The sequence below is a fragment of the Pholcus phalangioides genome, unplaced genomic scaffold (assembly GCF_987345545.1).
Source record: "Pholcus phalangioides strain wild (caught in Gottingen) unplaced genomic scaffold, Ppha-v1.0 ptg000004l_1, whole genome shotgun sequence".
In the NCBI taxonomy this organism is placed as follows: domain Eukaryota; kingdom Metazoa; phylum Arthropoda; class Arachnida; order Araneae; family Pholcidae; genus Pholcus; species Pholcus phalangioides.
Window position 1 is genome coordinate 10,591,503 of NW_028301597.1, and position 12,348 is coordinate 10,603,850.

The 12,348-nt window shown below is 38.1% G+C and overlaps 1 protein-coding gene across 7 annotated transcripts in view; it reads right to left on the reverse strand.

Annotated features, from left to right (window-relative positions):
• LOC149086528 (transmembrane protein 117-like) overlaps window positions 1-12,348 on the reverse strand; it is a 255,499-nt gene that overhangs the window by 80,725 nt on the left and 162,426 nt on the right. The gene's annotated exons all lie outside the window — the stretch shown is intronic.

Genomic DNA, 12,348 nt, shown 5'->3' on the forward strand with positions numbered 1-12,348 from the left:
CAAAAAGAGGGAAACCATAATATAGTCGAACCTCACTAATGTGAACCTACTTAACATGAAACTTCAGTTAAAGTGAAAAGAATTTTTGGTCTTAATTCTCTATGTAAGCGCGATGTAAGGCTGAAAAATACACTTAACATGAAGGTTCTAATTGGAATATTTCTAGCAGATTTGTGAGCCTGAATAAAAAGATATGCTTTGTAGAAAAGTCCTGTGGAAATTGAGTGAATGTCTTTAATGCGCTAGACAAAAGGGGAGGGCACGATTTTGGTTGTCTCCTCAAAGCTCGTTTTTGAAAGCTGTTGCTAAGATTTAAGACTATAGATACCACTGTGACAGACTTTTTTCCAAGAAGAAAAGAATCAAAAAAGAGAAGTTTGCACGCTTTTTCTTCGTGACGTATGTAATTGGTGGTTGAACGGCATGTCTGTAATTTTTGTGAATGTTAATGTTGTGTTTTACCTCATTAAATGTTGTGATTGTTTGTGTGCTACAAAGATGATGAAGCAGAAGGCTATCACAGACCTTTTCAAGAAATAATTGAATGCTGCTAGTATGTAAATTTTTTGTTTTAAAAATTTTGAAAAAAAAAGTATTTTAAAAGAGAACTTCATGGTCAATTTAGTGAATTTTAATTATATATAATTTTTTATATTTTAGCTATATTTATATATAATTAATTAATATAAATTTGCATGGCATTAATTTCCTACTAACACAAATAGAATGTCAAAAATTCTTATTCTGACATCCTTATTGGCTGAAAAATTTCGGCAGAACCTTCACAGGAGTTTCCTGTTAATGAGGTTCAACTGTATTCAGAAAGAAAAAAAAGGTATAGTACTCTCTGTTCTTACAACAGGATAAGAATGGTGAGTTACATATCCAGCGAAATAGTTTTTATGAGCAATCCAAAGAAAGAAAAACATTCCAACATTATGCACATTGTTGTATCTTAATTATTGATTATATACAGTTGTGTACAAAATTAAGAGAATTAACACATTATGTCAAATTTCTGAAAAAACTAATGAACAGATTTTAATGAAATTTGGTACAAATACACAGTTAAAATAGAGAAACATATATACTATGCAAAAGTCATAGCATGATTGTCAGTAAAGCTCATCATTTCAGGAATGTCCAAAATCCATGTTGTGAGATCCACTGAAAATGAGTCTAATATGGAGTATGGTCCTCTCAGTCAGACAGGTCGCACAGCATGACAGCATACTGGACATGAGACAATTGGTCCCCCCCCCCCGCAGCAACACAGTATTTGGCTCTGTGATGATTCTCGGAGGGGGATGGCTAGACGCAATTGCCCTTCCAAGAGCGTACCAGACACGTTCTGTAGGGTTTATGTCGAGATCTGGCTAGCCAATCCATATGGCGAATATTTCCACACACATCTTCCATATAATCATTCACTAGGTGAGCCTGATGTGGTGAGCATTGTCATCCATGAATAGAAACAGAGGGCCAACGGCATCCCTAAAATGTTGTCGGACATAGGGTTCCAAGATCTCCTCTCTACACTTCCTAGCAGTCACAGACCCACTGTCAAACACATAAAGAGGTGTGCAGCCATCCACCATGATGTCTACCCACAGGCGCGGATCCAGAGTGATATGTTGAGGGGGGCGATTTTTTATAGTGAATGTGTTGAGCAGTGATACCCAACCTAATGTCCACAGATGCCAATCATACTTAAAATATAAAAATTAATATTATTGTGCCGCGTTGTGATACCAGATCACTCGTCGAACCTCTTGTCACCAGGTTCGTCCCATCGCTCGAATCTCTCCTGCGTTCTTCACAGAGGACGTGAATATGGGTAGACACTAACAGGAACGAGGATTCGAGAACAAATAATCGCCATTATTTACATGAACTAAAAGTACTGCTAAAATTAGAGCAACCTTCTAAACATACCCCTTCTCTCTTCAAATTCTACTGTCCCAGTTCCAGAATCTTGTTCACTTTTATCACAATTGCATGCCACACGAACCTTGCATGCACTCACAGCCTCTTCAAATTCTACCCTTCGTAAAAATATTTTTTTTAAAATAATTAAAAATAAAATTAATGAAAAACATATAATTAAAATTAGTCAAAAATTAAAACTAAATTAAAATTTATATTTATAAAAATTATATATTTTTTCAATTAGAAACACACTTATTTAAAAAATTGTTATGAAATAACTAATGTTACAATTAATGAATTAGCTGTTTTTGACAATAAATTTGGACATTTGTGCTGGCTACCCTTGCAAAAAATACTGTAAGCAAAAAAAGTTTGAAGGGGCAGACTGAATAATAGGCCTATGTTTTATAATAGTGCCTATATATTTATAAACATTGTAAGGAATTCTGCTGCACACACATTACCAGATGAAAAATTTTTATACTAACAGTATCAAGTGCAATTGTACAAATAAATAAAAACTTTGCAAATGAAAAGAGAGCAGAATATCAAAAGCATATGAAGAATTATTATTTTAAAATGCTCCTAGAATCCTACTTCCTTCTCCTTGCTTGATAAAAATTAAGGCTCAGTTAACCAGACAAAACAATAAACACAAATAAAAATACATCTTTATGTATTCGATAAATGTTTTTTCCAGCTTTTCAAGTCAAAGTACGTAGATTTTTCCTTATAAATTTTTTGATCCCTTATTATTTTTTTCTTTGCAATGATGTGATAACAATTAGACAAAATAATATAAATAAAATAAGGATCTAGGTCAGCCAGAGGAAATTAATTATGATCTACCTTGGATACTTAAAACCTTGTTTAATGGAGACTATCCTTGAATATACGAAGAAAAAAATTTAATCTAAAGCGCCGACACACAAAAAGCAGTTATCAATTAAGTATGTACTGCATACACACAATGACAGTCTCTCACCCATAATGGATCGCACTACGCTTGCAGAAAATGTATGTGACCGCTCAAACTTTAAATGGCCACATGCAGTCAGAAAAAAAAGATGAACCTATGTGGCACAGCTTTTGCCCTCTTACACATAGGGTCCATGATAAGATGGCACAGGATAGTTTTATTCTCTATTCAGACTTTGCATGCAGGTGCTGGGATCGGCCAAATGAGCTTTGTTCACATCAGTGAGGGACTCCAGGTGGGCCCTCTGTTCTGTATTCTATCTATTTGCTGACCAATCCATGTGGGGCCCTGAGCTGACTCTGCTTGGCTTGTATTCTATTCATATCAGCTTGGTACTAGCCACTGGCCCTGACGAAAGGGACTTTGTTTTCATCCATGAGGGACCCCCTTAGGTTGGTCCTCTGTGGACTCTGGCTTGTTTCGCTCAATACCTTGTTTAGTCTTTACACTAGATCTGTTTGGCATATGCACTGAAAAAGTTAAAACCACTGCTGGAAAGCATAGGCGTAAACTTATTAAAAATGTTGGGGGGGGGGGGGGGCTCAGGCTCAAATAATGGTACCTCGTTTATACGATGCGTCGTATAAATGCGAAAACCGTATAACTGGAACTTTTTTCGAAAATTACTTCCCCCCCCTTTTTTTACAGACATTTCATAAAAAAAAAAATTTTGTAAAAAATCTGTCGTTTTGATCCAAAATCTTATGCTTGAGGAGAAATATTATACTATCATAACATTACTGTTGCTAAAGTCTCAAGCAATTTTACGGTATTCATTTCAAGATTTAACAGAAAAAAAAGTGTTATTTAAACCTTTTGTAAAACATCCTATACTTGTTTGTTTTGCTTTTGGTTTCTATATCTAAGCAAAAAGTAGATGATGTATTAAGTTCCGTTGTTGAAAGATTTTTCTCTTAAAGAAAGAACTAATAGTGTACATGTTTGCTATCAGCAGAGGGCTGGAACTAGAGAGGAGGGCAGAGGAGGCAACTGCCCCAGGTGGCAAAATTTAGGGGGCGGCAGTTTTAGGTGAGAACAGAGAACACCGTTACAAAATTATCGAATGTGGGGGCAGCAAAAATCCTAGTTACGGCCCTGGCTATCAGCATACCCATAGCCCGTTCAATAATTATTTCAGTACCTGTCAAAATCCATTGAACCAGTCAATTATCTTTAATTTTATGGCTTTTTAAGTAAAAAAAATATGCACGAGAAACTACAGTCGATCCCGCTTATAATTTATTTATTAATTTATTTATAACGTTTTTTCATGATGTGTTTTTGAAAACTGGGAAACACTGTATTTCAATGACACAGTTTTACCAATTGAAAAATTATTTTATATTCAATTGATAGAAATGGTATTTTCCAAAGACTTGGGAGTTCGAATCGAAGTGAAAAAGTTGATTAATTGAAGTGTATACAGGCAGGGCCCTGGGTAAAGCGGGAATTAAGAGGCTCTTGCGGCAAGAGTCAAAGTTGTTAATTCGTCAGTGAATGTATGTTGTTTGAATTTTGGGGGCTCAAAGTTATAAAGGCTTCATTTGCCCTTGCAGAAATTAGACCCTGTATACAGGGATAATGTATAGGAATATATAGCAACTGAAGTCAAACGTCATGCAAATGTGTAAGGTCAGAAACGTAATAGGGATACGTATAGGAAGGGTTCCATTATATTTTCCTAAATGCAGTAAAATCTCCACAAATGATCACTTGTACTCAAACACAAATATGCATCAATGGTCGCCTCTATTTGGTGTAAAATTTCTATGGCGGAGCCCCGAAGGCTCCTCTTTTATTCATTTATCAAACAGAGCCCCCGGGAAGTGCACACGGAGCACCGGTTGAGAACCGCTGCTTCAGTGAAAAGTTTCCCAAACCTTTTGTGTGTTCCATAGCTCTTCTTTTGAAAAAAATTTCCTTTTCATCTCTCCCAACTCAAGCCCCACCCATAGGATCCTATACTAAACCCACAGCTTCTACCAACCCTCAGGACCCTCATCGCCCCCTTCCCCCAGGGGGGCGATATTTTACACTTTGGAAAACACTGCTTTAGTGACCATTCTTGGTTATTATACAACTTGATGTAATGAAAGGCCACCCAGTGGGAGAAGGGAAATTATAAAAAATGAAAAAAACCAGTGGAGAAGGAACCTTTTTATTTTTGATTTCTTCTGCACTATTTATAAATTTGTTGTGAATAGTGCTGTTTTTAGCATTTACATATTTTCAAGGGTGTAGAGATGAGGGGGGGGGGTTCTTGAAGGGTCTGCCCCCCCCCCGAAATGTGAGAAAATTACCGAAAAGACGGAATAAGATGGCCAGATCTATTATTCTATCACTGATCCCCCGAATGAAATTTCTGGCTACGCCCTTGCAATATTAACCTCTTTTTAGCATTAATGTGTGTGTAAATGTATGTAATTGAAAAATTTTCAGAATAAGTGCTATTTTCAAGTTGTGCGGAAGATTAATTAATTTTTTATAACTTTTCAAATTAATATTGCTCATATATACAATAAAAGTTCGTTATAACGAACCCAGGATCCCCTGGGTCCCCCCCCCCCCCCCAGATCTCATGAATCCCGAAATCCCTGGGCAGGGTTACGAAAACGAGTATATACAAAGAATGCAAGTAAATCCAAAAAATATATACAGTATATACATTTATTCCAGGGTTGACCAAATCCCAGGTGCCAGGTCTTCATGGCGACTGGAAAATCTGTATTGGTGCCTAAAATCTGTATGTGATTGCTAAATCAGAATCTAAGGATGGCTCAAAATTTTCTGATTCCATAATTAACTGTCTTTCAATATGGAAAGGAGCAGAGCTGCAACTAGAGAGCATGCGGGACTGGTGCTCGAGACACTGGACCAGAATGGGAGTCGAATTCACCCTTTAACTGTTTCTTCTACTAAGGGGAGCCAAAACTCCGGCTTGCCCCAGGTAACAAAGTATGTAGTTGCGGCCCTGGGAAGTGGTCATCAATTCCCAGAAAGGTTGAAAAAAGATTATTTAAGACACTTTTCTCATGAAAAAACCATGCTTGGCTCATACAGAATTTGGCTGGCGATTACATTTTTTTCTGATTTGTCAAACCCTGTATTTATTTATATTTTATGATACAGTGTATGTATTTCCCTCACAATCAAATTACATTTCACTTATTTAGGATTTATTTCACTCATATATTGAGTTATATATCAGGTTTTAAATTAGAAAAAAAAATTTATATGCATAAATTTCTTAATAAAAACTCGATTTAAATACTGTTACTGTCCCGAGTACGCAAGCCAAATGGAGCCAAATTAAGTTTTTCTTAAATAAATTTTAAATATGTTTGAAAAACATAAAACATGCGGTAAGTTTTATTAATTTATTGATATGTCTAACAGGAAACACAAAATTCTTTTACTACGCTTTATTGATTATAAGTTAGAGTGGGCTGAAAAATACTGTATCTAGATTGTTTTTGAAGATTCTGAATAAATTATCATTGAAGAAAATGCTTAAAATGCATGAATTTATCATAAATGTGTAGCTATATTTAATATTGCTTACTTTCTCTGTCAGGAAACTGTGCGGAATCACGAGGAACTTTTCAGTTTTCTTGTAATACAACATGTTCTACTAACAGAAGGTTATACTGTACATGCACAACTGAATGTGGTCCACACAAACCATAAAATACTGTGGAACTGCCTTTTTCAACATTTGTGGGGTTTTTTTCAGGGGAAAAACAAGGCGTTTACTTCAGGGGGGCTCCAAACAAAGCTATTCTTATTCAGCAGAACCACAAACCCCCGTCTATAGCCGATTTTTTCACCACCGTAATTTCTTTATATTCCAATTAGGATCATCTATGGAACCGCTTCTGTCGGCGTCCTGTTTCACTGATGGCCATCCATTAAGCGCAAATAAAGAAACAGAAGAGAAAAAATAAAAAAAAGCTTTTAGCAAAGCCCTGACCGGCGCTGGCGGCATCAAAAAGAATGTAGTTTTCATTTTTGGAGAGGAGTCCCCATATGGACGGATGCCTCCACGTGACACATTCCCCACGTAGGCGACATGCTATACACTCCCTGTCCTTCTAATTAGGAAATAGTGCTTGTATTCAGAAAACCTACATTGTAGCCGAAACTGAACGCTATTGAAATGCTCTTTGTCAGCTGCAGAAGGTGCGTCCCCCTTTATCATGAAAAAAAAACAACTCAAATACATGGAATAAAAAATTTTCAAATGTTTGGAACAATTTCGGAAACTGATTTTTTTTCTTTTCTCTTCCCGTCGTCATTCTCCCAAAAATTTAGGCCCTGGGGCCACGGTGCAGAGTTTTTCAGGGGAGGGGGCTCACTCGAAAGGGTTATACTCAAAAAAGGAGCGGGGGGGGGGGGTCGTCCCCTCTTCTCTTCTCATTTTGCAGAATAAGAAACTGTCAAAGATTTCAAGAAATGTGCAAAATAAGTGGTTTTTTTTTGGGGGCCACCCATTTGGCTCAGGTTTTCGGAGCATTATCCTGATTGCCGTAGACTGGTTACGAGTCTAAGACAATTACCATCATTTTTAGTTTTTCATGCTATGAATACATTACCTGTAAAGAGTTTGGCTTCAGGGGCTCGACAAAGATTCCAGGCTGGAATCCCTTCTCCAGTATGTGGGAGTCCATGACCCTGCTTATAGCCCACTGAGTGCCCTTCCCCCCTCCGGTAAACATGCCACTAGATGCCCCAGACGGGCTATAACTAGGAGTGAAGATCATTTTATTGTCGGGGGGGGGGAAAGCATCAAAATGACTACTTGAGATCGACTGAGATGCCGCAAGATATTTAAAATTTCTGAGTGCTGCGAACGCAAACAGGGTATGTAAACCCCTAACTTCTCTTTGCGGTCATCGGCGGGACAAAAACAAATTCGTCCGTAAAAAAGAAGTGACCGTGAGAGGAGGAACCCTATTAAAACCTTCAAAATAATTCTTCATTTTGAAATAAACACAATTTTGAATAACATAAGTAAGAAATACTACATACTTTTTAAAAATTCTCAATTTAATTTACAATGGAACATAGAAAAAATTACAGTAATTTCTGATAAATAAGTAGCATCCTGAAAAATGGCCAGGAAAAAAGTTTTTGCGGAAAAATCGCCACTTTTTTTTTACATGCCACAGCTTCGTATAAAGGCAGAAACTCACTGTACTGAAGTGACGTGATTATTCTCAGTCTAGGTGTGGAAAACGTATTCATGCGATTTTTTTTGGGGGAGGGGGGTTGAGCCAGCTCTTCAAAATTAATAGGGGGGCCCCTCGATCCCATTGGCCCAATACAAATTTACGCTTATGACAGGTTCCAAGCATTTTCCTGTGAAAAATCGGGATCCTCGCGATAGATCTCAGTCCAAAAGCTCAGTTCAATAGAGACAGGATCATTTTTGTCGTGGAGGGAATATGCATGATCGAAACAGTATTTTTCGTCGTCCCCCCCCCCCCAGAATTAGCAGCACCTCAAGATTTCTGCCTGTGAAAACTGCCTTCATCCCTAGTTCCGGCCCTGGCTATCTCAGTGTTGGGGTACTGGAAACAGGGCTGCAACTGGGGATGGTCAAATGTCCAGAGTGCCGGACCGGGGGGGGGGGGGGTCACAAATTTCATCCTTTAACCTCCTTTCAACATTACTTGAAATATTTAAAATTTATATATATATATATATATATATATAAGAGCTCTTATATATATAAGAGCAATGCTAACGTAAATAGTTTGGGAATCCCTGATTTTTAAGGAGGAAATTTCATATTCCTAGTATTAGAATGCAATGGTACCCGGCTCAGGGCTTTGAAATTTTCCATTCATTTCTTTTCTTTTTTTTTATGTTAATTTTATTTTACTATTATTTATTTGATTCCTCATCAAAGGCACCGGAATCTAGGAGCGGAGGTTATTTGAGGCCCCCCCCCCAACCCCAATAAATTTTGTAAGGGGGCTGAGCCAACACCTACTTGAGAATTTTCAGTGGGTGTTGGCTGAGCCTCTCCCCAATAATTTCTAGAAAAACAATGCATGCAGTGCGTCCTCTGTTTCCTGTGTATGCACTTCAGCCCGTCTTAAGAGTATTATGGGCCCCCGGGCCAATTGATTTTTCTGAGACCCTACCAAACAAATTCTCGAAAATTTCAACCAGATCTCATTTTTGTGAGGCCCCTCTTCTCTTGAGGTCCCCGGGCCGTGCCCAGGTGGGCCCATGCCTTAAAACGGCACTGTGGCCAGCAACTTTCAGCGATCTCTCCCCACCCATTGTTAATTTCTTCATGTCGGTGCCTCTGTTATGAAGACTTGTTAATAAGCTTGTTAATAGTTGTTCACTTTACCACCTCCCACTTTTTTTCTTTTTTCTGTTGTCTGATGTCCCCATCTCCAAGGTCACACTCAACAAAAGAAGGGATGCTGTTGAGCTTACCGACAGTACAAGCAAGAGAAAGGATTCCCCCCCCCCAAGTTATCTCCAGGAGGTGCCTTCAGGCAGCACGCTGGGAAGATGCAATTTAGGGTGGATCGATGCCGGGGTGATTGCGAGATAAGACTACTATTGTCACAGAACAAGTGCATTGAGATTCTAAAGAAAAATAAAAAAATGAAATTTTGAGCAGATGATTTCTACTATTTAGAGAAATTTTTTGTCAAAAAGTTTTTTCTGAGCCAAGTGTGCGAAACATATGCACTCAAATTTTTCTTGGGGGGGGGGGGAGCCGGCTCTTCAAAAATGTTGGGGGGGGGGGCTCGGGCCCATGGGCCAGATATAAGTTTACGCCTATGCTGGAAAGTGAAGCATCATCAGCCGAGCTCTGCTCACTCCAGCAACTTTCTGGTGTTCACGAATATGCTTTGAAGCCGGCGATTCGTTTAGAGAACATCAAGCATTCTTCTTTCAATTACTCATGTTCTAGACAATTAATTGGTATTTCTGTGAATGATTTTAGATATTTAAGGAAAATTTTATAACACACCACACTTGTATCCTCTCTTTAAATAAAAAGAGACATTACAGTAAAAATACTAAGCTTTCACCCATTGATGACATGTCTGTATTTACAAATACCTTTATCTTCCTTATTTACCACTTATAATTTTCAAACAAGATGATAAAATTAAAAAAATTCTTTAAAAATTTCTAGTTTTGTACACCAGATTTAAGAACATTTTTGCATCGGAGACTCATATTCTTCATCCTCAAATAAAGTATCCCTAACTACTACGCAAGGCCAGAACTGAAGGAGGGGGGGGGGGAGGAAACTGCCCCGGTCAACAAAATTTACGGGGTTGCAATTTAAGATGGGAACAAAGAACACCGTTATAAAACTATTAAATTTTACTGTTGTGGGAGGGGGGCAAAATAACGTTTTCCCTGGGCAGCAAAAATCTTATTTACGGCCTAGCTACTACATGTACAGATACTCTAAATAATCCCTCCAGTAATCCGGCATTCTTAGGCCGGTTTTCTTCGAGCATAGAAGAGGAAAACATATCAGTAGCAATTTATATTATTTAAATGAGTTTTTTTTAACAACATGCAGTAATTCAGCGATTTTGGGGATCCAGCACACCCTGGTGAGATGTGTCAGATTAGCGAGAGCCTATTGTACTAATAATTCACATATCTCTATTAGTTCCAGAAATATTCAACTCAATCTACATTTTTTTTTTTTTGTCGCAACTTTTTCAATTTTTCCCCCAATTTTTGTTTCTGCAACACTCAGATAAATCTGCATGTCCCACCACTGGATACAGTGTCGTATTTACGTGGGGGGGGGGCTGACAGGGCTTCAGCCCTGGGGCCCGGGAGGCCCGTGGAAAGGTCTTTTTGATTTTTTTTTTCAGATATGTCCCATAGGAAAATAAACAGGACTCTTTAATATCAATCATATCAATTTGTGTGTGTACTCCTATGGACGGATATCTTGAACTACGTACCTTCTATTCTCATTGAAAATTTTTTTAACTATACACATGTACAAGTAAACGAAAAAAAAACGGAAACGAAGAAAAGAACATTGTACAAGGGTACAACCCCCCTCCCCTCGGGTGGCAGTCATTCTCCTAGGAAGGAAGGACATTGTGATGGTCATGGCTACTGACATCAAGGACACCAGTATTTTGTGTGTCCTCAGGGCTACCACGCGACCCCTGCTGTTTCAGTTCGTAGAAGGCCATAATGTCTGGATAGAATGAAAATTGGCGTAAACAGACGTCGTATTCCACAGTGAAATTGCCTTTGGGTGCCGATAAAGCACATGAACCCCCTCCAACATCATGGAACAGGGGCCCCGTAGGCTGTGCTCTTCAGCGGACCCCCCTCTATAAAGTGAACTAATAGTGGGAAAAAAGACAAAAATGGTCCAGGCCCCAGGCCTGAAGCTCCGCCAGCCCCACTCTCGTGGGCAGGTTATGATACTGAGACAGCTTTGTTGCAAGCTTTTGTACAAAATACAGTGGATCCCGCGTATAACGTTTTCCTCAGTGCGACTTATTTTGTGACTCTCTGGTGCCAAGTCTTATTACTGATACTCATCGAGATTTCTCGTTTAAAGCGTTTTCCCGCAAAAAGTGTATACTGAATCATGTGATTTCGCTCACTTCCCCTCCCTCTCCCAGTCCGAACAAATCAAGGGGTTTTTTCCCCAGCTTCTGAAAAAAAAAAAGGCTACATCAGTCTTTTTTATTCACTGTACTGTCTTGAGGACACATCTCCCGTCAAAACTTCTATTCACAGACGACATTTGTTGGACCTATTGAACAGAAAAATATTTACGGTTCGCGTCTGCAAAAATCCAGTTGTTCGAAATCTTTTAGTAAAATAGTTGAATGAGTTTGCGTACATAAAGGATTAATTTTTTCCCCAAGTGGATGAATCCTATGGTTCTAGCCCAAAAGAACGGTAAGCAAAACTAAAAATTTAAATTTTCGTTAAAATGTTTATTTTGAGCATTAAGAGTTAACTATAATGAATCTATGTTAGAATCGTTTGGTCCTGCATCGAGGCCAGTTGCGATGTTTGTTGAATTGTGTTTCATAAAGTTTAAAAACGCTTATTTTTAATAGGGCATATCTACAAATGCCAGAGTAACCTCGTTCATACGTCACTCAGTTATACGACTTTCATGTTTATACGACGTTTAACTTGGGTAGCAATTGGTAACAATACATTTTAAACAACAATACAACAAATAAATTTTAATGTTAAAATATTTCATTCATTTATTTAACGTAAAACCTCAATTATTCGACGCTTTCACTTCGACTAAAACTCGGAAACTTTTGAAAAAAAGAAAAACGTAATTTATATCCACACATCAAATGCGCACAAAATTTTTGTATGCAGTGAAAAAGCGTTGCTGCAACAGTTCTTGCATATTGTCCCCGCAAAAGACATAAATTTTAGGGTGATTG